At 41.0% G+C, this 27,710-nt stretch overlaps 1 protein-coding gene across 7 annotated transcripts in view; it reads left to right on the forward strand.

Moving 5' to 3' along the window:
* The window catches only part of LOC143349937 (uncharacterized), a 539,266-nt gene that overhangs the window by 204,757 nt on the left and 306,799 nt on the right, over positions 1-27,710 (forward strand). Inside the window, exon 3 of one of the 7 annotated variants that reach the window (XM_076781606.1) lies at positions 26,890-26,958. The exons of the other annotated variants lie outside the window; for them this stretch is intronic. The gene's annotated coding sequence lies outside the window, so the exon portion shown is untranslated. The remainder of the gene's footprint in view (positions 1-26,889; positions 26,959-27,710) is intronic. 7 annotated transcript variants of the gene reach the window in all.

A 27,710-nucleotide genomic window follows, 5' to 3' on the forward strand; every position in this document is an offset into this window, starting at 1 on the left:
TGAAATTCACTTGCCGTCGCGATCTCGCCATCTGCAGAGGCGACGATTCGCCGCGCCTGTAAATCTCCTTTGAAAATTTTCCAACGACTGTTTCCCCGATTTCCCTTCGTCCCCCTCGCCAGTGCACGTCCGAAGAAAGCAAGCCCGGCGTCCGAAGTTTCTTCCTGGTCGGGCGATTCGCGATTATAATATTCCCGTCAGGTCCCGGACACGAAAGGAAAACGAGGAAGCGCTTCGGTATCGTCGCGCGGCCGACAAGAAAAGCCGGGGCGCCCCTTTCTGACCCGAAATTCGTTCCGACGGGGATCCCCTCGTCCCCTCCTTGGTCTCTCACCTCCAGCAGGAACCGGAACCAAGAGAGATTCCGTTCGTCGCGATATTCGGGACACGTACGAGGAATTTATTCGCGGGAAAGTCGGGTCGCGTATGCAGCCCGCCATGCTCATCTCCGTCCGTGTTTCCGGAGCCGTTTTACCGGCGCGATACGCCACACCGCCAACTTGTTCTCGACTTCTGCTTCGATTTCCGCGTCTTGACAACCAGTCAATGGAAGTTTTAGATTATGCCCCCGTCGGGATGTCGGCGACGTGCTCGGAAGGCTATCGCCATCTCGAAGGACGCGTCGTTAGTTTCTGTCGTTGTCCACGATTGAACTTGGCGTCTGGGACGTTGAATGGAACTGATCGTGAGTTTATGATACGAAGCGGACCGGTTCGCTCCTCTAAACCCCCATGTCTCGCGACTCGAGCCTCTCGTTGCATAATGTGCCCCCGTTACGGGCGCAAATTACGACGCGAGAATCGCGTAACCACTTTAACACGTTCATTGCCAGACCGTGCAATTTTCTGCTAAAATTTTGATTTTAAACCATCACGAACTGCATAACTTAACATTTGTTTCGGTATTTATTTTTTCAAGTTTGCTAGAATTTGCAAATCCTATCCAAATTTTCGACATCTCAACTTGAGAATTAATTTTTCTAGTTTTAGAGTGGAAAATCTTGTCAAAGTGTTAACTCGTCGCTAAATCGAGATTTTCCAACCGGATATTACTTTCCAGATATTTTGAAATTTTCCTACAATTTTGGGAAGCATTCACCTTCAAATTACAATAAATGGTTTGAAATTGTAACAAGAATATTGTCCAACAGTTCTCGAGCTTGCTTACATAAATTACCCTTGTAGAAAACATTTGCATCCCTCGAAATAAGAATCCTATATAATCTATATCACGTAAAAAGAACCTAAATATCAATGACGAAGAATTCAAGAAACGGATCGTTCTGTAAAATAAAATATGCTTTCGTTGAAGCACGCTCGAACTTAACGCGAATTTAACCGAAATAACTAATTTTGTGCAGTGTATATAGAAGAGTGGTAATTAAGTTCTCTGAGCGACTTGGGGGCTTGCACAACTTTTCGAGAACTCGATAAATTTCTGTAACCTTTTGCTAAAACTAAACGCAGTCTCTTTTAGATTTAATTACACTTCACTGAACTTAAAAGCTGTGTACTTAATAGTCCTTTTCAACGGATCGAAACTTTCGGAGTGTTTGCCTTTTAGATTCTTTTTCTTTTTTTTCTTCTTTTTGATTAAGCTAACAGTTTTCAACGGGGACTCTGGCTTTTGCGGCTGACTCTGTTAAGAAACAATTACGCGATCCTTATAACAAGTTCTCGATCATCTCCATTGTCGGAACTTTCGAGGGACTCGGGTCGCGAGATTATTAGAGAGCTACAATCGTCAGACTTGCTTGGAACGAGTATAAAACGTACTTTTATCGTTGACTGCAGTAGTTCCTCGCTTATTGACCGAATTTTGTCCTCGTTCAGAGAACCAAAGTCTCTGTAATTATTTCTGTTTAACGAGACGCGATTTCTGAAACAAAAGTTCTATTTCTTCTTCGTGTTTGAAAAAGATCAGACCTAATTTGCGATCAGTTATCGAGGGAATACTGTATTTCGTAAATTGTTCAGCATTTAGCAGAACAGCTTAAAAATTAATTATTATTGAGAATAGCACTGAATAAGATTTCATGAAAATAGTGACGATGTAATTAAAGAATTTACGGAATACTATCTTGAAAGGGACGGAAACTCTTCGTCGTTTTCTGTTTTGCAAGACTGTTCGTCAATTTCTTGGAACTTTTTTACAATGAAATGCACTCGGCTAGTTTATTACTTCGAAGAAATTCTTCTTGTAGAAATAAATAAATCAGATCTGCTGAAGTGGACGAGAAGTATCGACTATTCCGTCTCGATGGAAGTACGAGTATTTTGTACTTAATAGTCGATTGGACTTGAAACTTTATTTTCTTGAGACGATTGGTTATATCGTCCGCAAAGTTGTTGTATCGTCGCTTTTGTAGTATTGTGTGTCGCAGAACGTATATTATATTATCATTTATTGCTGTTCAATACTTTTTCCAGTGGATTTAAATTTTCTTGTTTGGACTAGTCTTCTAAAAAATTCTGTAGAGTGTACAGGGTGTTCACCCACCCCTGGGAAAAATTTTAAGAGGATTCTAGAGGCCAAAATAAGACGAAAATCAAGAATACCAATATGTTGATGGAGGCTTCGTTAAAAAGTTATTAACAATTAAATTCAAAAATTTCAAATCGTTCTGGAAAAATTATTTTCGGTTGCGGGGATCAATTACAATCATTTTTGGTGAATACATATAATTCCGAAATCCTATCCACTTTCCAGAAAAAAATTCGAGTAAGTGCTGAAAGTTTTGGGTGAAAAAAAAGACTTTCGAATCATCTTGGAAAAATTATTTTTAGTTGCAAGGGTCAATTGCAAGCATTTTTGGTCAACAGACATACCCCCGAAATCCTATTCAGTTTCGAGAAAAAAATTCATTACCGAAAATTTCATGTCTGACCATAGCGTTGATATGTTTCACTGAAATTTCATGCAAATCTTTAAAACGTCATAACTTCTGAACGGATTGGACGATTTTAATGTTTAAAAAAGCAAACTACGCGTATTTTGATGGATAATATATACAAATCGCAAAAATATTCGAAAAGTTGGTCCTTGACCCCGCAAAATGAGAGAAACCCCATAAAAATGGTCCAATTTTCAATCAGCCATAACTCCTACAATTGTGAATATATTTCAATGAAACTTTTTTCTGAAGTAGAGCCCATGGGTACCTACAAAAAAGTATTAGACAACTTTTCTGTAGGGCGTCAAACAAAATTACTAAAAATGAAAAACGAATTTTTAAGAAAAATCGACAGGGGGTAGGTGCCTAAATTTTTCGGCGAAAATGAAAAGTTTCAAATCGGTCTGAAAAAATTATTTTTTGCTAGAGGGGTCAATTACAATCATTTTTGGTGAATAGACATACCCCCGAAATCTTGCGCATTTTCGAGAAAAAAATTCAGTACGGTCGGAACTTTAAACGTTAATAACTGTTTAACGAAGCCTTCATCAACAAATTGGTATTCTTGATTTTCGTCTTATTTTGGCCTCTAGAATCCCCCATTAAAATTTTTCCCAGGGGTGGCCGAACACCCTGTATAATTTCGAATAAGACAAATAAATTCTTATTAATGATGTCAACGCAAATTTTGTGGAAATGTATTAATCTAAATTTATCTAAACTTCGCGTATAACTGCGCAAACGAAAGCTTCTGACAGTAAACATTTTATCAGTCGAACACGAAATCTTTCAGTATTCTTTTTCTCTGTCGCGTATCAAGTGAGGTAACAATTGAATCATGAACGGGCTGCGACGCTCCGATGGGCAATATTTTATTGGAAAACGCGATAAATAGGTTTCGTAATTCACCAACGGGTCCTGAGAATTATTGCCACTGCGACGTAAATATATGCTAATGGTCGACACCGAAAGGGTCGCAATGTTTCCATCAAGCAGCCACGATATTTTCCGTCGAGTGCGTATATTTTCGTTCGACACGTTGACGCGAAATCTAAATCACGTAACCTTCGGCACTTATCGCGTTAGGAGCTGAGGGAGTACATTTAACGTAATAATTTTTCATTTTCACGAAAAATAAATCGCAGCGTCAAGCAGTGAAAATGATCGAACGTTTCGTGAAAATAAGAAAGTCATATTTAGTTTTAAATTTCTCGACCATTGACACGTTTTGGCTAATAATTTTACACCATGAAACATTCGTTGATAACAAGTGAAATAACAAATGAAATTTATTGTATATTTCGAGAGTTAAAAAATAATCTCAACTCTCGATAAGGTCTTTAATGGAGAAGTGGTGTATTATACAACTGTTCAGGGAATTCTAAATAAATGTCTGCTCGAAGCATCCAACGTTGGAAGCAACAATTCAGCGTTATCCGAACAAATGAGGGAAGTGAGGAAACGTGAAGGATCCATAGGAAAGTCATTAGATAACAAAACGACAGCAGGATGCGCTCGGGGCTCGTGTTCGCGTCTGGTTGGCTTTATTTTAGCGAATCTACCGTAGCAAATGCTTTTTGTCAAATCGTGCGAAAAGATAAAGCGCGAAGCATCTTAGAGCAGCAACGAGATTCGCTCCATCAACTCCCTTCGTCGACTGTAAAGGGTGACTAACGACGTCGCGATTCTAGAGACTGCGAAACAGTACCGTTTCGAGGATGTTGTGCTCGAAACATGGCTGCTTTCCACTATCGCGACCCTTATTTCGTAACATATATCGCAGCATATTATGGCATAACGCAATGAGGGAATTCTCGTGCCAGATCGCTTCGATTTTTATTCACCTTTCTACGTTCGTTTCTCATAAACGTAACATATTCGTTGACATTAAATTTCATGATCCTTGTAATTACTCTCGTGTAATTTGGAAAAGTTATATTTTAATTCCGTGATCCATAAGTGCTCTCAATTCTTTAATCAAAATAACATAAAAATTGTAATTTCGATCTCATCGAGAATGTCTGATTCGTTAATTATAAAATGTACCTGAAACTTGGCTAATATTTTACTCGCCTACGTACATATTCGTAAACATTAATTTTACAATGTCGAACAGTGTACTTCGTTTACATCGGTTTGGAATATTTCAATAAACTCTGAATAGCATTCCACTGATAAAGCTTTCCCATATCAAAGAACTGTCGTTCGACGTTCAGATGACGTATCACGAACAGATCTAATAACTCCTGAACGAAATGAATTTTACCAATTTGTCAAAGCTCTCGGATCGCGAACAGTGCTTTGAATATAGCATCTATTGGTGTCGAAGCCCAAATAACTGGGAACCAATTTTAATAATCAACATTTGATTATATTCCGAATCACAGCTATTGGATCCTATTGTATGGACAGGATTATGAAGTTCCGTTGCTGGTCTAATTGACGAAGCGAAATTTAAATTAAAAATTCCGACTTTATAGCGACAGTGCACAAGACTTATAAAAGTGTGATTTAAAAATACTAGAAATACTTTTCTTAAACCAAGAGGGATGTAATCTGAGGGGGATCCCCCAAGTTGGGTGAGTCACATCTCATTTTACGAGTTATTCCTAGATACCATGGTTCAATATCGAGAACTAACAATCATCCGTGTGAAAACTTTTCAAAATCCCCGGGGGTGGGGGGGGAGTGTCCTCTTAGTCCTCTTGAGACCAAATCGAAATGATAAAGAATCAACCAACGAGTGGAACGGTTACTTCCGCCCGTTTCTGGCGAACGTCGCGATTCCCCTGTTTCGTCTTCGCGTCTAGTTTCGTTCGCGTATCCGTATAATGCGCATTTCGCATTCATCATGCTTTGCCCTTGAGGCGACAACGAGCACCGGGGGCGCCCGTTCCGTTATTAACGAGAAGAGTGAGTTCCGAATCCTCGAAAACTCCTTTCGTTGCGGGGAAACTTCCATCCTAGCACCGCCGAGCGCCCCGTCCCCCGCGAGTTTTACAGCTTCTCGCGGAAACAGTTCCGCGGAACTAATTCCCAATGGCGGTGCACGCGGAGGATCCGCAGTCTCGCGTCTACGTCGCCCACGCACACACGTCGAGGCACGACGTCGTCCGTGCAGAGCCTCTCACCCTCGCGAACTGTATCTCGCGGGCTTGTTCCTTTAATAACGAAGTTATTTCCCATTGCAATTCGACCCCCTGAACTCCTCTCGCCGCATCTTGTCGGGTATTTTCAAATTTCGACTGTGTCTCGTACCGCGGTAACGACGACGTTCGATCTCGAAGAGTCTCGGAAGGTAATAATAGTGTAAAAAACATTTTGCAAACTTTTTCGTTGCGTCTGTAAAGTATCGTTGGTTTACAGTACACCAAAGTCACTTTTTTCACTGTGCATTTTTCGAGTGGTCAGACTCTTTTGAGCATCTTGTTGTCCAGCATTTGATTTAATCGAAATCGATGCAGTAGATATTAAATTTAAAAAAAATGACGACGTTCAATCTCGAAGAATTTTGAAAAGTAATAATAGTAAAACAAACTTTCTGTTGTGTCTGTAAAGTCTTATCGATTCATAGTACACCAAAGTCACTTTTCCTTCAACGCTACTGTTGCATTTTTCGACTGGTCAAATTGTTCTGGGCATCTTGTTGTAGAGCGTTCGATTTAATCGAAGTAATAGATATTAAATAAAAAAACAATTGTGCAATTACGGAGGTTACGAGTAATGTTATTCGTGTAGATTGAAATTGGTATTCGATTCCGGAGGCAACGGCGTGAAATTTTTGTTGGAAACAATTAGTAGCATCTGTCGTTTCTCGCACGCTCTCGAAGATATATATATATATATATCGTTAGCACGGAATATTTAGGGGTAGTTGCACCGTGATGGGAAGCTCGCGGATTGCTGAAAACGACGGGGAAGGGAAAAGCTTCGAGAAAGGTGGAGGTTCGCATCCCGTGGCGTGTTTGACATCCATGTGTCTCGACGTCTGTGGAAGTGGTAGGTTTTCGAAAGGGAGAGGTTCGCGACGACAACGAGGGGGTGCAGCGCATTATTGATGGAAAATCATAGGGGAAACGTGAGAGCTGGGATTAGGGAAAATCGTTTTAATGCGAGCGCACGACTAAATAGCGATGGGATCAAACTCGTTGCGAGTAGCGTGATAATCTGATGGAAAATGTTTCAACCCTGTACAGGTTTGTGGATGGATAATGGGAGTATTTTGTACACAAAATCGTACTTCGAAAGAATTTGCTGTGATTCTCTACGAATATCATGGGAAACTATAGATCATACGTCATCAAACGTATTCAAACGTCTTCAAACTATGTATGAAAAGAGTTTAATTATTTTCTCAATGAACAATGACGTCTTTTAAACAGAACTAATTGGTGTCGATCGTTTAATAGGAAACGATAGATCATACGTCATCAAACATATCCAAACGTCTTCAAACTATGTATGAAAAGAGTTTAATTAATTTCTCAATGAACAGTGACGTATTTTAAATAGAATTAAATGATCGACTAATAGGAAACGATAGATCATACGTCATCAAACTGTGTATGAAAAGGGTTTAATTAATATCTCAATGAACAATGACGTATTTTAAACAGAATTAAAAGGCATCGATTGTCTGATAGTCTACCTAATAATGCAGATTATTTAATAAACATTAGATCAGGAGAATGAAACAGCGGATGAAAGAATACTAACGCGGGTATAGGACGCTATTATTTACGCTGCACAAAGAAGAAATATTACATTTTCAACCCACCCTGTTCCACCCGTTCCTTGTCTTCTTCTTACATCGACCCTTCTTGTCTTCTTCGCCACCCTTTCGTTTCTCGAAAGGCGGAGCCAAGGTGAACACTGCTCTCCATTACCATTTATAGTGATTCTCGAACCACCTATCTCGAAACTTAACCAGACTGTGTACACCCAAAAACGCATATTTGTATACTCGTGTCTGTGTTCGGCTACCCGTTAAATTGCAAAGTCGCGCGTGTGGTTCTTAGGGCCGTCGAATCGATTTCAATTTCTTTTTTCCACCATGGATCTTATCGGTTTTTTAGTTTACTGTTTTTGTCTCGTTCTGTCCTTCGAGTCGATGTGTTTTTCGAGTTTATATTTTATTTATAGATTGGGTAGATTACTCGAAAACGAGAACGTGCGGTCATCGGTGCTAGAAACAGCAAATTAAAAAAGTTTACGGACGATTGCTGTTGGGTCCAGCGTACGTCGAGCATTTGCACATTGTTTCGTTGGCCAACGTGTTTTTTTTGTCGGTGCCCCATTCAGAATCAATTTGCCAAGTTAGCGAACTTCAATTTGCCGGCGCGGAAGTTTTCACACCGTTGTTTAAATCTAGTTAATTAACTTCGAGTTGATTCGAAACCGAGAATTTTAATATTTTAAAAATTTAACGGTATTTTTATTGTCGATTCTTTAAAATGTAACGAAGGAATATTCGTTTTATTCGAACACGAGCGAATCTAATTTTGGGGCTGGTTTGGTATTCTCCATATTTCGCAAACGTGTTCTGCAGCGAACAGATTAAATGTATCACATCATTAACCATCGACAATTTCATAACACCGCCAATGCCTACGTGTAATTGAAATGTACTCTATGCCCAGTGCTGAATTACGATGTTACCATTACACGAATATTGCAGTATGTTTGGGACTTCTCCCCGAACCGAGCAATATTAATTTCTATGGCCATCGTGTATCGATAACATAAACTATAAAAGTCCTTATAATAGACAAAAAGAAAGGTAGTGCGCAATTACGTATTAAAATTTCAATACTATTCACTATTTAGACGTTAATTGCTCCGAGTCACTTATTTCTTTTAAATCTATATGCATCGTAGACCTCATTGGTAGTCAATTTCTTCTAAAAAGAATTGAATAAAATCACACTTTCTGAAAGATCTATATCGTATTATACATCTGGTTGAAGACGAGTGCCTTAATTTGGTAACGTTTTAAGATAATTTCTTCCCGAGAGCCTGCAATAGATTCCACTTTCATGGAATACGCGGAACGCTTCCGCGAGAAAAATCTTTAAGTTAGCACTCTTCTTAAACTTCGCCTTCAAATGTATTTCTGATCGTTCTTGAAACGCCCGGCTGCATATCGCCGCGACTCTCTTTGTGCGAATGGCAGCGTATAACGCGATCCAAATCCCTACTTAATGAAACACCGCGTCGTTCGAATTTGAATTATTTATCCCCGTCGAAAGCCCGATCTCAGACTTTATATCGAGTCGAAGGAGAACGTTTACAGTATCCGAAGACAGTGTTAACGCGAGCCATCGCAATAGATACTACGATCTTCTAATCTCTGTGTTTTATCTCGCGTACTTAATATGGAGTCTCGTGCAGCCTTCAGAAATCGCGAAACAATTTGATCAATAGTCGTCGTCGAGGGGTCGACGACCCGCAGACCGCATCGCGGAAAATTCGTGTCGTTCCCGCGATGACGTACGACCGAACCGCGTATTTTAAACACGCCATTACGCAAATTAACTTTTGCAGCGCCGGCGGCGTCCGTGCGCGCGCGCCACCGAGCAACAAAGAGGAACAGGACATCCTCTCTGGCTCCGGGCCAGACGTTTACTCGGCCGCGATGTTTTTACACTCGTCGCTAGAAAATCCGCCCCGTATATATTTTCCTTGTTCCTCGTATTGTCCCTCGAAAACACCGAAATCGCGTTTCGCTGCCGGTGTAAGCTGCTGTTGGCACCCACTGCGTTCGAACTTTGAGTTTGCTGTCGCCTGTCCCGAGACCCTCGAGGTATTGTGTTTCCTACGCGAAAATCATATGGATAAACCAGATTCGGAGGACATCCTAAGGTACGTCTACAACGTAACTTTTCACGTAATTTTACTAAAAGATTCTACGAACGAGTCCATTGGAATCTTTCTTTTCATGGACGCAAGATTAAAGAATAATAACAAAAGTTCGTGCGAACATTGACCTTGTTTTCAAGTTATAGCGAGTTTCTTCTTGAACACATCTATTTACCTTCGCAGCAGGTGTTCAAAATTACCTATTTGCATCTAAACATGAACCTGGAGTTTGTCAAGGCATTATTTATAATAATAAGTCTATACTCAAGGATCTGCCATTTGTTGACGAGACAAACTTGTATTTTAACCGCTCGACTTACGATTTAATTCCAAATAATCTTTCCAACGTTTACTATTTGATGTTGTTTAAATTTGTTCGCGTACGAAAAGAAATAGATTTGTTCTACGAATATCCAGTATGTAAAAATGTGTTGATTTTAATTTATAAGACTCGATGACGAGTGAGTGGCCTCATAATTGTGAAACTTGACATCAAGAACTTGTTACGAGTCAGACACGACAATACATGGCAAGGGGTTAATAATCAGACACCTAGTATTCTAATGTTTACGTATTCACAGATTCAATTCAGAAGTAGTTGAATGGAATTAGTTCGACTATTCTCAACTTCAGAGAGAATTATTCCAACGCAGAACTCGCTATAGCTTGAAAACAAGATCAAACAGGACACATGTTTATTTGTTATTGTTTTCTTGTATAGAATCTATCTCTGAAGTAATGTTGCATGCCCTTAAACAGGATCAGGAAAGTAATACTAATGCTATTATCTCATTATACAATCACAGAAGTACCATTTCCAATAAAAAAAAGGTAGACTCAATAAATTCTCAGTACATTCCAAATCATCTGAATCGATAAAAGTTGACATAAAACTGTGATTCAACACAAGTTTGCACTTAGGTGTTTTCGTTAATTTTTCTGATTACTTGGACCTTGAACTATTAACTGATGATATAGCAACTCGTATAAACAATATTCGTTACTTTGAAACATGCCATTGTAGGATTTAACGAAGAGAATTGTATTTGGAATAAAATTGTACATAAACAAATTTGAAACACACCAAGCACACAATCCTTTTACACAGAATCACGTCTTTTGCACATAAATTAATATTCAAAGAACCTACAACGCGGCGGAAATATTCAATACAAGTCTCCATTTTGCTACATTTCGTCCGCGTTTCGTACGTTTTTGCACACCGTCGTGCGGACGATGACCCACGCGTTTCTCAACTTCCATGTTGAGGGAACATCGCGCTAACAGAGTTAGGGGATAGCGAAACCGCGTCGTTTCGATCGTACGCGAACGAATCCCAGCGAACGCCCCATTAGCGAGGACCCTCGTCCTTGGGTTTCGTTAATTCATCGCGTTGGAGGCCGACGACAGGATGCTCGTGGAGAGCACCGAGCAGTTTCTTGCTCGCGCGGGGCGCGATCATTCATATTTAACGGGCCATTTGATGGATTGTGCGCGGCCAGGGCGAGGGGGCAAGGTGAGAGAAACGGAGAAACACGGAGAACGGTTCCAGGGAACCAAGGGGGTAGGGGCGTAAACGGAGGTTTAAAGCGTAGGTTGCCAGAGGAGGTCGAAGTCACCGGGTAGGTGGGTTAGGTCGTAGTCCTCGGGGACGCTGCATTAGTCACACTCTCGCATCAGTCACCTTCCTTCTACCCCTTGCCGCTTGGCCGGCGGCATCTCTTTACACAGGACGGAGCATTTTCACGTGGGAATATTTAACTCCGTGGCGGCAAAGTACTCCGCTCTGCGGGCCTCCGGTCACCGCGGCGCGCTGCGACGCCCGGATCTCCGGGACAGGTTGCACGAAACGTCGTACGCGACGCGACTTTACGAGATACGCCTCCCTCGGGGACAGATAAGGCAGCGTCGTGCTCGGTTGACGTCCTCCACCGACACGCCAGCTTGACGGGAGCGCACAGGAACGGCCGTGTTTATGCGCGTCTTCTTCTCGTTTTGTTCGCCTCGATGCCAGAATGGCTCCGTACAGTATTCCCCCGTTATATGCGCGGTCTCGGGACCGTGGAGGCGCGTTTAGCGAAAGGAGGCAACGTCGTCTACCGTTTCGGGGACAGCTTACTTCCGTTCGTGTTCATCGTGACGCAGAAACGAGTTTCGAAGAACGAAACTCAAGATCAATTGCACGGACAATAGTAGTGGGAAAGAAATGCATGTTCTCTTTTCTTGAATAATTTTGGAGGGAAAAGGTTCAAATATTTATGATTGGCTTTTGAAAATATTGATAAAAGTTACATTGAAAATCTGATAAATAGTATTTCACGATGTTTAAAAGCAATTGTTGCAGAGGGTGGTTATACTAGATATTGATTTTATATTTTATCATTTGTCCACTTATTTTTGTCCCTCGACAATCAACTAAGGTTTTCGTTATGTATACTTTAGTTCAACACAAATGTAAATATTAATTTCAATTACTCGCTAAATAATCTATGTACCATGAACGTATGTAATATACAAAACTTAGTTCTATTTAAAAATATCAGTCATCTCAATTTTTTATCGAAAATCAATTTGTTTTTAAATTTAAGCAACTGCAATTTCTTGTCAGTACAATACTGATTAACTTCGATGGGAAACATTTGTTTATTAGACCATCGTGGTACCTAGAAATAGTTTTAGTTTTAGTTTTGCTTTATTTGAGTGCCTAGACACTTATCTGTTTCTTCTACATCGTATAACATTACAAACTTATAAAACTTTGTGTCCAAGAATATATTTCCTAGTTCTACTTACAGCTAACTTTCTTTCCTATACTCCGGTATTTATTTTTGTTTTCATCGACTTATTGCATTAATATAGGAATAGGAACATCTATCAATTGACAATCTATCAACCTATATCATCGATAAGAGTCAGCTCGTAGCCAAAAAATTCTGGAAAATACATAATAAAGTAAATAAATTCCCAAGCAAAACATTGTAATACATACGCGTATGACAATATTTGAATGTATCTTCGCATCCTTGGAGTTTTTATCGCGAAATGGGCCCGGTAGCATTTTAATTCGCAGCCCCAGAATGTTCCAGGCCTGGCCAGTCCTCGAGCGTCGCGTAATAGCTGGTAATTAAGTTGAAAATATTTGCAGGTTTCTTATCATCAACGTCCTTTTGTCTCCCGGGCCTTGGTAAGCGGCGCGCTGGCATTTTTCATCGTTTGCTCGTAACCAGGCCCCCGTCCTCCTCGCCCACGCTTCTTCATCCGCGCGGCCTTAACGGCGGCTCTATTTCCTTTCTCGCCCTTGGCGCGCGCGCACACCGTCGACCGCATGTTTATTCAAGAGGCTCACGTACAAAAGATATTCCACGCGGGAGGGAAACGTGACACGACCCCCCTCGGCTCGACTGGAACCGGAAGACGCTGGGAAATGAAAAAGTTATGCTTCCAGCTCGCGAGCTCTCCGCTACGTCTTTTCTTTCGTCGGGGTCAACTTGGAAATGCTTGCCACACGCAGACGTTGGGAAACCGGACGAATAACCAGTACTCGCGATTTTTCACGGGAATCGAAATCGAAATTAACCCTTTACGATCGTGTTAAGTTTGTACTTGGGTGTCGTGATGGTTCGTTGCACGAAAATTGAACGATATGGAAGATTATGGGGGGAAAACAAAATTTATACTTTTTTAAACTTTAGATATACGTAACGCGATGATATTTTTATATTTTATAGTTCTTCACCTTTAATTTTTTGGTTTGAACACATGGAACAATCTTTGCGTAATTTGCTATTAAGCTTTAGGAGTCAAAATAAAATTCGTCATCGCTACTTATAATTTCACGGTACACTTATGGGTTTTTAAATATTTTAAGAAGCATGTTTCTAATTACACTTAGCACTTTGACTGCCACGTCACTCATATATGGGTGACAGAACTTATAACAGTGGAACTAAAACAATTAATTCTCATATTGAAATTTTAAAAGAAAATAAAGTTGAATAGGCTTCATATGAACTATGACAAGTTTTAAGTTATCTAGTTTACAATTGTCTAAAATCAAAGTTTTGGTCTCACAGTCAAAGTATTAAACAAAATTTATGAAATATTATTTCGAATTCTGTGTATCTTTGAAGCTCGACAACTCAGTACAACATAAGATCAGTATGACTCTTTGCTGTGGTGGCTGAGAGTAAACATAGCAAAGGGTTAACCTTGGGATCTTCCACGGTGTCTTTCCGTTTTCAGCAAGAAAATTTCAATCCGTGAAGAGATTTATTTTAATAACGAAGAGTTCCAAGAAATTTCTTGCCCCCTCTTCGAGGAGGTTTCAGAAAAATCGACTTCCGTTTCTCGCGTTGGAGATGCCAGAGAGGTTCGTGGAACGTTTAAGGTCCGTTTCGACGGAGCAGCCAAAGTATCGCGTTAAAAGCCGTAACGACGGTCGTTAATTCGGTATCGTTCGCTGTATCAGTTTGCATTAACGAACACGGAAGCTTAAACGCGAACGCCGGGGGGGACAGCGGTGTTTTCTCCGGCGACGAGGTCATTAAGCTGCATTTTTAAAAGCTGTCCCCTGGCGGACCGCCGACGGAAATAGCAACGGGGCAAAAAGAATGCCCCAGCCACTATATACCAGCGACTGTCTAACGACTCTGATTCTCTGGATGCACTCGGACTCGAGTTTAAGTGCACGCCACCAGAAACGCATCTGCTGGCCCCGCTGGCTGTAGGTTTCTCGACTGAAGCGAGCCATTCAGGGCTCTTTAACGTTGACGTGTACAAACTGCAGACGCTGATGAGACGATTCGATGCTCCTCTTCCCTTTCAACGGCGAAAGGGATTCGGAAGGCAGCGACAAAAATGTGGAACGCGCGAAATCGTCGATCCCTGAGCGGCTGTACGATTCGTTAAGTAACTTTCGATATTAGCGTTTCGAGTATCGTAATTAAGCTCGGAAACTTGCGATTAGCCAAAGTCAGCGTCAACGTTGGTCAGATTTCTAAGAATCGATGTCAATTCTTGCTCGTGGGAGATAAATAATAAATTAGTATAGGGATAGTTACTGGGTTGAGTAGAGAATGTTATTAAAATTAATTAGAATTTTTATTTTATCGAGCAGATCGATCGCTCTATTTTCTCTCTTACCACAGAATTAGGTAATTTTCACGAGTAGAAATTTCTCTCCTTAAATTAAGTATCGATTTTCATTCCATTGCTTGTCTTTTTCTTTGTAATTTCACGTTAAAATAATCGACTGTCCATTCATCAGCTTGGTTTATCTACTTCTTCAACTAATCAATAACATGAAATTTTATTTCAATCCTTTGCACTCCAAGAACTAATTTTAATAAAAGTAACTTAAATGCAATTTTGTGATTATGCAATTAAAATTCCCCCACAGAGATTTATATACATTTGTAATTAAAAATTTCTTCATTTGCTTCGTTAATTAGGCTTGTGACAGATAACTCTTAAATCTAGTTGTGATGCATGGCGACGCCATTGGAGTGGAAAGAGTTAAAACGAGCTACATTTAAGACACACAAGAGGAGGGAACCCATAACACTAAAATGAAATATCTCATAAGTCTACCAGTTCGAAACCCCATCGAAAAGTCAAAGTTGCTAGGAATTTGGGTCGAAGGCGACCCGTCGTCGACTGTTAATTTCGGCTCGACAACGAACGAACCGTACAACGACCCTTGGAATATATTTCGTCGAGTGTTCGAGACACGCGGGCGCTAGAAAATGTTTGATTGTTTAAAAATATTCCGGAGTAACCGCTGTTCCGTCCTGGCTAAAACCATGATCCCGTGCGTATAACGAGTAAAACCTTGGCGAAATGCACGGAACGTCGACCAGCTTATGCACACTCTGACGAATACGATGCATTCAGCGCATCGGATTCCGTGTTTAGTCGCGTCCGTCGACCAGCGTACCGCGAGCAGTTTCGCTTTGTAAATATTATACGGAGGATTAAAACGCAGGCTGGCGGTCGCATGGTGGGTGTGCGGAAGATGGCATTAAAATAGCGATGGAAACGGAGGATCCGGCGCACGGGGAACGGCCACGACGGCAAACTTTTATTCCGCGGGATTTGTCCGGGAGACGAGCTAACCCGGAAAAGCTAGCTGGAAACGGAATAAGCGGATTCCGCCCCGAGGCTCGTCCGTATTTTCCCCCTTTTGCTTGGCCAGTAATTATTTCGTATTAGCCGCGGAAATGTTGATGCACGCGCGTATCCGCGAAGCGAAATTTGATCGAGTCGATCGGCGAACGGACACGGTTTCGAATTTTTTTCTTGCCAGCAGACTGGATCTCGTTTCGTTCTTTCTCGGTTCTCTTCTTAACTAGTCTACAAGTTTCTTTCTATCCTGGTTCCGTTGAGACAGTCCAGTTTACATTGTTTTGTTCGTTGGTATTTGATATAACACAGTTGCATGATATGTCTAGAAGTCTCATTAATTGCGTATGATATGAGATACAGTGCGTACAACACTGGTAAAGTTCGGTAGAATGTCGAGAAGATGAGAAGACAAATAATTGAGATTGATAGTCGTGTGTACAAACTCAGGATGCACTTGCCAAAATATTTGGATATTTGGGAATAGATTGAATTACGTTAGCCGTGTTTATAATAACTGACCAGTCGAACAGTGTGAGCAAGCACGCTAGAAAATAAATCGACTGGTTTTTCATTAAGCAGTGGCTGATCCGGAACTTTTTAGGGGCGTAAGTGTTCGATGTTGACGTTCCCCGTTGTCGGGACTCGTTCAAGAATTAAAACGGCCGGGCGTACGATGAAACAGCAATAGCGGAGGAAGCTAAATGTACGGTAACCGCAGCAGCAAACTTTCATTCCCTGGGAATTGTCCGGGCGGACCAGAAAGCAGATGGAGGCAGCATAAGCGGATGCCGGCGGTGGCTTGTCCACACTTTTTAACTTCCGGTCGACTGGTAATTAGTTCGCATTAGCCCGTGAATTGCCTGTAGCGCAAGTGTACGCGAGCTTGTGTAATCGAATATAATGAGAACGCCTCGCACACGTGTTCATGGAAAGAGCTTCATCGTGGTCTGTTTAATGAATCCAAACGTGCCCGTAGACCCGCATATACACCAAGCAAACGACCAGGGAAGGAGGGTTACAGCCGAGGAAAAGACAGCGGGACCGATTCTCTTGGGCTATTCATTGGACAGCGTTCTTTCGATCCAGTTTTCCCTATTACAGACGCGGTAAAAATTGTCTGCCGGAATCGAGTCGGTCGATGTAATTGTACGCGTTAATCCTTAAGTGGACTCTCAATCTCGAGTGAATTATTTCACTTAATGTTGATTTTTACTAATGTGGAAAGTGGAAATCAATTTTCCTTTAAAGTATTTAAAAAATAATGAACTAATGGAGGATTATGTAAATTTTCAAATAACTACGTTGACACGTATTAAACTATTATTAGGGTTAAATATCAATGCGTTGTTTTCCACGGAACGTAATCATAAAAATGTTGGAAGACAATAATCTTGACTTCTAAGTCTCGTATTATGAATGAAAAGTGTTTTGAAGGACCTCATTCTGTATAGAAATATAAACTCATTTTCAAGTAAATAAATAATCTATGATTCAGAGTTTATCGTACATCGGTTGTGCAATCGATAGGAATTGATAAAACTTTTTTGGGTGTATAGAGTCAAAGAAAATTGCAAAATAAACATAGAAGACAGTAAAAATTGTAGTATCTGGTATAGTCATCGGATAGAGGATGAAATGCCCTTTAAAATGAGCGTTTGTGAGAGTCGATAGCTTTATTAGTTCCGGAGATATAGCGATTTTAATTTCAAGTCGATGCGGTGGCTAGTTTCGGAGATATGAGTGTCCGTAGCGTTTGTTTACGTTTCATTGACGCGAAGTGAATGACCGCGCGCGCGTAGATAGTAGCGCGTAGTAAATTCGTGGAAACACTACGCGGAACTAGGTCACGACAGTCACGTTCGTAGGGTAGGTCAGCACGACTCACGAGCGAGCGAGAGGCCCGACGCGCTAGACGAAGACAGAGAGAGTCGAATTAAGAAAAATTATCTTTTACATAAATTACGATATCTCGAAAACGGGAAGTCCGATCGACAAAAACCAAAAGCCATTTTAAAGAGGAAGGTTCACCGCCCCTAACAGTGGTTCAATTATTAATAAAACACTAGTAGTTTCGGAACTGCACGCATCTAAAGTTTTAGTATTTTTAATACGCGTTAATCGGTTCTCGTAAGACGGCGAGTGGAATTTTAAAAATTACCTTTTATATAAATTACGATATCTCGAAAACGGGAAGTCCGATCGACAAAAACCAAAAGCCATTTTAAAGAGGAAGGTTCACCGCCCCTAACTGTGGTTCAATTATTAATAAAGCACTAGTAGTTTCGGAACTGCACGCATCTAAAGTTTTAGTATTTTTAATACGCGTTAATCGGTTCTCGTAAGACGGCGAGTGGAATTTTAAAAATTACCTTTTATATAAATTACGATATCTCGAAAACGGAAAGTCCGATCGACAAAAACCAAAAACCGTTTTAAAGGAGAAGCTTCACCGCTGCCAACAGTGGTTCAATTATTAATAAAGCACTAGTAGTTTCGGAGCTGCACGCGTCTAAAGTTTTAGTACTTTCAGCACATATTATTGGACTGGTTGTAGGACTGTAAGACACAAAGTGTCATCGAATCATCGTACAGATACAGTAATAAATATGCGAACATATATAATTACATATGGAGCGTAAATAAATTGAAGAATTTACCGGAAGGAGTAATAAAACCTTCCTGAACAGATTAATAAAAGTGCACGAAATAAATAAAATTCATTCTTAATTCATACTTGCCTGAAACGACTCAGCAATTAGAGTCTCCGTTACAAATCAGACTTCGTCCAAATCATTCTTAACAAAAACATACTAAATGTTACTTTTCACGCGCAAAAATTACTTTAAAATACGTATAATTTTCTTTGATCAATCGTACGATTCAAACGTAAAATGCTCGCCGTAAATATCGCAACAAAAAAAAATTATTCAAAGAACCCCCGAGTTACATTTCCTCCAACCATCCCCCAAACGAAAAAGCAATGTAACAAATTACTGTCGTACCAAAATCCCACGCAAAGCGTCGCGCAGAGAGCTTGAAAATACGGTTCCAAATAATCAGATCGAAATTCGAAAAACTGGCGAACTTACCGGGAACGGGAAAGCCTTCTTCCGCCCTGTGCTCTCACCCCACCCTCAAAAGGAATATACTACCACTATTATTGTCGTTACCAGCGAATCCTACTACGGCTGCCGGTATCCCCCCAGCATCGCTTCTACAATTCTACCTCCGTCTTTCTTCTTCCCGCGTTTCCGTAGGTCGTCTCTCTCGTTCGCTACCGCGCGCAGAACGGATCCGTTGTTGGAGCTTTAACCACCGAGTGGAAGGCGCACGGTAACTTCGCCGAGGCGGAATTGTGTTGGAGAGCTCGGAGGGCTGCAGGGCTCACTGGTTTCCTCGGTGTGTAGGTAACAGAGAAACGAGGGGTTTTTGGACGGGCGGAGCTGGTTCAACGGAGGCGAAGGAAGGGAACGTTTAAGCAGCTTTCGTCGCCAAGCTCTCGCAAGCTCGGCAACGCCAGTTTTCGTACTAATATTTGCCACTTGACCCCCACCCACGGCACCGGGTTTCAGGCTGGCAGCCCATGCGACGTCCGTTCGTTTGGTCTCCTCTTCGTCCCTCTTTATCCCTCCACGAGCCTCGTTCCACCCACGCAGAAGCTGCCCGTGCACCTCTGTACACTGATGAAATTTGAGGCTACGGATAACTGGATATTTCGAACACTTCCTTTTTTCCACCATTCTCAAAGGACACGACTACCTTATTTCTAGAAAACCGATCGTGAATTACGATTTCAGTTACATATTTATTATCAACTGTACACTGTTGAAATTTGAGGCTACGGATAGTGGAATATTTCAAACCCTTTTTTCCCCACGATTTTCAAACGAGACGACTACTTTATTCCCAGAAAATTGATCGCAAGTTACCATTACAGTTACATGTTTATGTTCATTTTTCATAGAACTCGTATCGTTTATAAAACGTTTTCAAATTGTTTTATAAACGATACAAGTTACTGTATTGAAAGTGAACATAAACATGTAACTGTAATCGTATAAATAAATAAATTCGGATTTTCCTAGTACAAGAGTTCGATGTTCAGCTGCGTTTTATTTTGCTTGTCTTCGAAATGTTCATTCGAATCGCGTCTGATTATCGACGAAATTTGATATTACTGTTGCGTAACGCTAACGTTGCACGTCAGCTGGTCGAGACGTTTGTTTCTTGTTGCATCAGGACATCGAGTCCGAAACACTGTTGGCGAGGCTTTGGTGGTTGTAGGTCAACGGTTTGAGATATTGACTTTTTGCTGCACCAGGACGCTAGGGACATATTTCAGAGTCGGGTTGTCGCGTTTTGCGATACCCGAATATTACAATTCCCGGCTGCCTCGAGTTCTTCAGCCGTGCAAGTGAGTACTGCTCTGTTCTCGTGTCGCAGGGACGTTCGAGAAAGTCTAAACGCCCCAACGTTATTATTATACTCAAGATAAATGAACTTGATTATTCTTTCTGGATTGTTCGCATATCGTGAAGCCTCGAGCACGTTTCAGAACCGTCGACGACGCCGTTTCAGTCGACGAAAGTGACGCAAATAATTCCGGGGAAGGTTTTCGAACGCGTCGACGTCATATTTGCCAAGCTCTCGATCGATAAATTCAACGGAAGCATGCAGGTAAACAAACCGGAGACGACTTCTCTCGGTGTACAAAGTCAAAGCAAAGCCAGGAGGAAGACAGGCAGGCGGAACGAACGTAAATTACAGAACGGCGGCGTTCCTTCGGCGGGAGAAATTGCAAAACTAAATTAATTACCAGGGAGGTCGCACGCGCGGGCGCAATGTGCGCGAGTTACACGAGAGAGAATGAAGCTAATAAAAGGAAAGGCGAAGGGAGGAAAGAAGGAAGAAGAAAAAGAAGTTTAACTTAAGGTGCTTATAAAACGCACCGAGGGGTGGCTTGGCGTGGCAAGAGGGTCACCCTATTACCCTGTGCCTCATTAAATGCGCAACAATTATTTTCGAAATTAAATTCCCTGAAAATGGCCGGTTCCTCCCCCTCCCTTCGTCGATCGTTTTCCTACTTTTATGCAATTGTTGCTCCTAATTCACGCACAAAAGTCCAGCCAAGTGCTTTTGTTTCGGACAATGAGAGCATTACGCTTACTCGCGATACGGGGCTGATTGCTGGGGCCATTAATTATGATTCCTTTAATTGTTTTATCCTCGCGTAATGACGGGGGAATATTGCGTTCGCTTGATCAGCATTCAGCGAGTTGAAAAGGTAGAGTTGCAATTTTGGCTCGGAATTATCATGGAAACTCAATTTCTATTATGGTAATATTTAATATCGAGTAGTGGCGAAAGTACGATAGGAATATTAATGTCGGTAATAAGAATGGTAATGTTATTCCTAATGCTTAGTTAGAATGATAAACGAAGAAGCTACAGAGCTATGCGCCACGGAAATAATTACCCAAATGTTCGATGGAGAAATCCTCGAGTAATCGTTCCGACAGAAATGTGGAAATATTAATATTGTACACATTCCTCGTGCTCGTGTCGTTAAAATCAGTCGTATACATTTGATTTCCATAAATATTAAAATTATAAGTGCTATCTCATACTGCAATTCACTGTCCAAAAGTACACTTTAGTTTTTCTATTTCAAACGTTACAATTTATTATACAAGAGTGTAACAAAGCTCGAGTAGAAATGCAATTACTTGCGATATATTTTAAAACGTGCCAGATAAACAGAAATTTAGACAGAAATGTGAAAATATTAATATTGTACACATTCCCCGTGCTCGTGTCGTTAAAATCAGTCGTATACATTTGATTTCCATAAATATTAAAATTATAAGTGCTATCTCATACTGCAATTCACTGTCCAAAAGTTCACTTCAGTTTTTCTATTTCAAACGTTACAATTTATTATACAAGAGTGTAACAAAGATCGAGTAAAAATGGAATTACTTGCGATATATTTTAAAACGTGGCAGATAAATAGAAATTCAGACAGAAATGTGAAAATATTAATATTGTACCCATTCCCCGTGCTCGTGTCGTTAAAATCAGTCGTATACATTTGATTTCCATAAATATTAAAATTATAAGTGCTATCTCATACTGCAATTCACTGTCCAAAAGTTCACTTTAGTTTTTCTATTTGAAACGTTACAATTTATTATACAAGAATGCAACGAAAATCGAGTAAAAATGTAGCAAACAAATACAAATTTGTCTTTTTTATAATATTGTCAAAATTTACCGCGCATGCAGTCCTTCGTTGTCAGATGGTTTCTTGTATAAGACATTAAGGGCCAGCGACGATGCGTGAATTTTCCCTTAGCGTCCCGAGGTCCACGAAAATTGATCCATTTCCCGGCGAAGATCGAGCTGGACCGCTCCACGTTCGACGAAGGTCTGGAGAGAACGTTGGAAAGAGGCGGCCGTTGATCCTGTCGCCTTCCGTCTCATTAAATATGCAACAATTATTTCCGTACGTAGCCAGGCACGTAGTCGTTCCCGGTCGTTTCGTGACGCTTCGAAGCAACCCTTGTTCACGGTTCTACGGGGCCACTGCGAAAATGGTAAATTTTCCGCGAGGAAATTGGTGCCACGCCGGCGTGACCCTGTTACCTTACGCCTCATTAAATATGCAACAATTATTTCCGTACGTACCCGGACACGTAGACCCGCGGAGTCGTTGGAGCCGGTCGCAATCCTTCGTCCTTGTGTCATGAACACCTACTGTCCTGAGAAATTCATTCGTGAATGCAATCGAGCTGCAGAAACCGCCCACGCGTGTTTGCGGTCCGTTTGTACCTTGGTTCCGGTCTCTGACATATTTCGGCCCATTTGCAAATTTTCGTTGGACCTGAATTTTTGTCACTGGTAATACGAACTTTGAATTCGCGACCCTTATTTCGATGGGAGTCGTCATCGACAGCGTAAAAGATCATTATTGTTTCTCCACGAGATTCTGTTCTTTCATGTAACTGACAATGACACGGCATTGCGAATTATAATACATTTGAAGAAATTTGAAGAGCATGAGAAATTAAATTTAATGAGAAGAGATCCTATCTTCTGTTCTATCCTGGATCTTTCTTGGAAATTATTCTTTTTCAATTTGATAAAAAATAAAAGAGACACATTAAGAGCCAAGTAGAAGGTCGCGAAGTAACCGAGCAAACCTTGCATCAGACGTTGATATATGTTTATTAACGTGGGGATTCTATAAGTTCTAAAGATGCGCTTCAATGTTTAAGAATCGCTGTTCGAAGTTTGGAAGCAGTCTTTGCACTACTTCTGTGTCTCGTCTTATTTCAAAACTCTATTGAAATCGTAGTGGTTCGCAAACTAGGCTACAGATAGAGAACGTTTAGCCTGTAATTTTATTCGATACGAATATTTAAACAAAAATACGCAGACAAGCCCCGAAGCAGTATGAACATTTCATAGCGTTGAAACTGTACTTTACGTCCGGTAAAAATGTTTCCTGTTAATTTCGGGAGATCCATTTAACGCGTTGCTAGTTCTCTGCAAACAGCGCGAATCAAATGTACATACATTAGGCGAATTAACCGATGATTTGATTAACGTTTGACGGAGGTCGGAAAATAAACATTGCCTGTACAGAGTCGTCCATGAAAATGGTCGTACGACTTTTTCGAGCAGCGACGCGCCTCGGTCATGGTCGTTCGATATTTTCTTTTCGTAGCTCGGCTCAGCTCGAGCGTCGACGAATCGAAAATATTTCGCTTACCAGACGCGCGTGGTTCATCCTGCCAAGCTCCGTGGAATTCGGTTGTTTTTGCAAACGAAACGCCGGTTGCGTAACCGCCGGTTGCACAACCACGATTGTCGCGTCGTAAAGTTCGAAGCAAAAATTTTTGGCTCGACGCTTATCGCGACTTCCGTTAAAATCGAGAGGAATACTTTTTTATTTCTGTTTCACGGTTCCGCGAACGATGATCGAGGAGCGTCGTGATCGTTTTATGTCGTCGATGACCGCATTACGAACAAGTCGTCGTTCGAAGGAAACGAGGGTGAAATGGAATAACTGTGTAATTTACGCTCGACGCTATATCTTCGCTTTCGACGCGCGATTATTGTAACCTTTTCGTCGCGAGGCGATCAAATATTTCTTTTTTTGTGAATTATGAAGCCTTAACTTATATAGAGGAGCAGATTAATTAGTCTGAGACTGTGTGACAACGTGTATTACTAATATCAACAAAGATGGTAGATGTGGACCTAGCTCGAGTCAATGAAAAGTGGAATAAGAATTTATATAGAAAGTGTCACACGATTTAGAACGTAGAAACGAGTTTGTACATGATCACTTTGGTAATAAAATTAGTATTTATACAATGGTTGGGGTTCGAAACATAGTCTTGTTCTATGCATAAAAACATGCAATTTTTCCTTCGTATCGACTTCATCTAGAACTGATTCCATCAATCTTCTTAAGAACTCAAATACGAAGTTCCACAGGAATTCATTTGGCCTTTTGGGTGCACAGAAAAACATTAAAAATCTGCGAAACTTTTTCTGTATTGATTGGAAAATGAATAAGTGGAGAGAAATTAGTTCGAAGCTTCCATCAAAAACTAAGTTTGCCCTAATATTTGACGACCATTTCAGTAATAATACGCAGAGATAAACGTTGTCGACGATTGCGTGGAAATTTCTTTTTTCTTTGTCCACGTCTGAAACATTAACGGTTCGTTCGAAACGTCCGGTTCCCCTTTAGCATCGACGATGCGTTATATCGGTGCCGGCGTTGGCGAAGTTACATCTTCTGGATGCATTATGGATACCGGTGTATCCCGTGCCCGGTGAAATACGCCCCGGAGCCGTGCGCGCGAGCGTCACGAAATTATGGCCGAGGAATATTATTTCGGCCTGGGCGTTTCGTCCTGCCGGTGGCCCGGTTCGAGTTATGCGGGATACCTTGCAAGTATCGCACTATATTACGAAGGATATGGTCATCGCGGCCACGCTCTGATATTCCGCTGCATATTTAACCAACCGTAAGTACGAGGAATTTAGCGTACTTTATGCGGTTCGCTCCGTCTCTCTTACCCTTCGACCTCTCCGACGATTCTGTTCCCAATGGCCGACGTCGTCTCTCGCTTTTCGCGAACGCGGAAAATCCAGACACGAGGCAACCGTTGAAATATCGCCGCGACGCGTCCCCCTTCTAAATATATTACCGGATTTCGCGGGGTCAATTGAATGCTGAGCAATAGCGGCATCGATCACCGTGGGAATTCGTTTGCTGTCGGGATTTCTGCGGAGAAAACAGTCGATGTACTGCTCGTTCGTGGGATGTTGGCTAGTGGGAGGGCACAGGGGGCAGGGGAGTGTGCTTCGCTTGCTCCGCCCATCCCCACTCTTGTCGTCTCCGAACCAGAGTGGGGGACCAATCAGACCCGCATTCCAGTCAGTAGTCAACTTCTCGCGGGCGCACAGTAGGAAGAACGCGAGCAATTTCAGTTACGCGAAACGTAGAAAAGACAGGCTTATTGTGTTTCAAGAATTGATCAAGGTAGATAGGCGACATATTGTTTATTATCACCACTTGCTCGATGTTATTCAATTGCAAATGAAGGAGTGCAGCTGGCGATTTTGATGAATTTTCAATGTCCATACGACAGAGATAGTTACGAAGACGAAAGTTAACGATTACCAACGAGTCTTCTCGTTTTACAAGTGTGTGTTTTCCTACTAATTTCTCCAATAACACAATAATAATTATCCACATGTAACTCTTGAAAATTTCAATATATCAATTACAAAAATACTTATCACATTTTTAGTATACACATCTCGAAGGAATTCCTGATATCATTAAAATCACCCCTCGTATAGAAAAATCGTCGTTAATATTCAGTTTCAATTCGATTGCTTCTTTCCTGTTGTTTGTAGAATAATGACAAAGCTCCCTGTCGCGATAAAGTATGCTCCTTCGAGGAGGTTTCGGTTGACCTTGTTCGATAGAAAGAATTCAGGGTAATTAACAGTCACCCGTTGAATCCGTTTCGTTGGATTCGTTCCCAGGGATTGGTTCTAGATGGAAATTCGGTTTCTTTCGGCTCTTTAACTCTTTCGCTGTTAAGCCCACGCGACGTACGCTGGCGACGTAGCGTGGTAAGTACCAAAGCGTTTAATCCGTACGATGTACGGCCGAGCTGGGACGCACCGAACTGTTTAGTCTGTAATCACTTAGTTTGCATAATGCAACGTCGCAGGAGCAGGAGCGGGTATCGACAAAGTGAATCGAAAACGTATTTACCCAGCTTGAAAGAACGGTGGAACGTATTATAGATACGAAAACGAATTCTGTAAAGTCCGTTTGTAGAATGGAAACGGGGAACAGCCGTGTTTCCGTTGAATTATCATTTTACTCGGGGGAAACGAGCGTGGATAATCTTTAAGAAATTACGGGGCTGTTAAACTTAACGAGAAGGCTGTTTATAAATATAAAGGTGAGCTATATGGCTCGATCAATTAAAATTTGTTTATTGCGAATGACATGGTTTGGAAGATCTTTGCGATTAATTGTTCCTTTTATATCGAATATTATAATTTCATGATCAAGATCATGTCGAAGTCGAAGGATCTGTTAAATGATTTGAGAAAGTGGAGGGAAAATACAGGATATCAAATGTTCTCGCTTTAAAGGATTTTCTGAACCAAGTCAACCAAAGGGGGGAAATTATTAAGTTTTTTGATTAATTCAATAATAATAATAGTCGAATTGAATGGTTCATCCTGTTAATTATCGATGAACGAAGGTTGAGAAAAGCCAGTAATATCAAGACTATGTAACGATACTTTGTGTTTTCCATTCTTCGGAATTTGGACAACGTTTATTAAAAGAGCACGTAACGATACACGAAAATGTAAATAAAAACTCTTGACTGAAACATTTAACTATATATCGTCAGTTTATTAAACAGCGAAGGGGTTAAAGAAGCATTAACTTGTTTTGGTTGCAGTTCCGAGTGTCTTCTTGTTTGTCCAGTCTGAATGAAGGTGAAGAGTGCCTAATAAGGAAACTGTAGAAGGTATTCTTAGCAACATTTACTTTAATCGGTCTTGGATTAGGGTATCGAAAGATTCGGATAATTTTAATTACGACGTATATTAAATATAATGTAAATAACTAACGATAAATAATAGTACCGTATAACCGTTTTCACTTTACAATCTGTTAGTAAAACTTTTGTCTGGTCGTTCTGCTAGCTATAGCCTCGTAATTATCTTTTCTTTACACTCTTTTAATTAGACACGTTCGTTACCTAATCACGCACTATAGCCACGATCATCCCCCCCACAAATGCACAAACTCGCTGCTGCTCCTCATTGTAAGTAATGCATTTTTCATATTGTTCAATCTCTTTTATCGTTCATTTCGTAGAATAATATCTTTGCCATCGATCAGGCCGGGGGATTATTCGACTGTTTTACACGTATTTGAACGTCACGAACGAAACTCTGTCACTCGAGTGTTCGAATATTACGATTCCAACGGTGATACATTTAGCTATTACATCTTGTCATCGATTATTGGGATGCGCACGTGCATGTGTCTTTGTGGTGAGTGAAATCGATGATTTATGGACGATCGATACTCCGCATATACACCTAGAAACACGTAGGCACAAACATACAGGGTGTTCGACCAACCCTGGAAAAAATTTTAATGGGAGATTCTAGAGGCCAAAATAAGAGGAAAATCAAGAATACCAATTTATTGATTGAGGCTTCGTTAAAAAGTTATTAAAAAATTTCAGATCATTCTGAAAAAATTATGTTT

Source organism: Colletes latitarsis, chromosome 14, assembly GCF_051014445.1.
Source record: "Colletes latitarsis isolate SP2378_abdomen chromosome 14, iyColLati1, whole genome shotgun sequence".
Classification (NCBI taxonomy): Eukaryota; Metazoa; Arthropoda; class Insecta; order Hymenoptera; family Colletidae; genus Colletes; species Colletes latitarsis.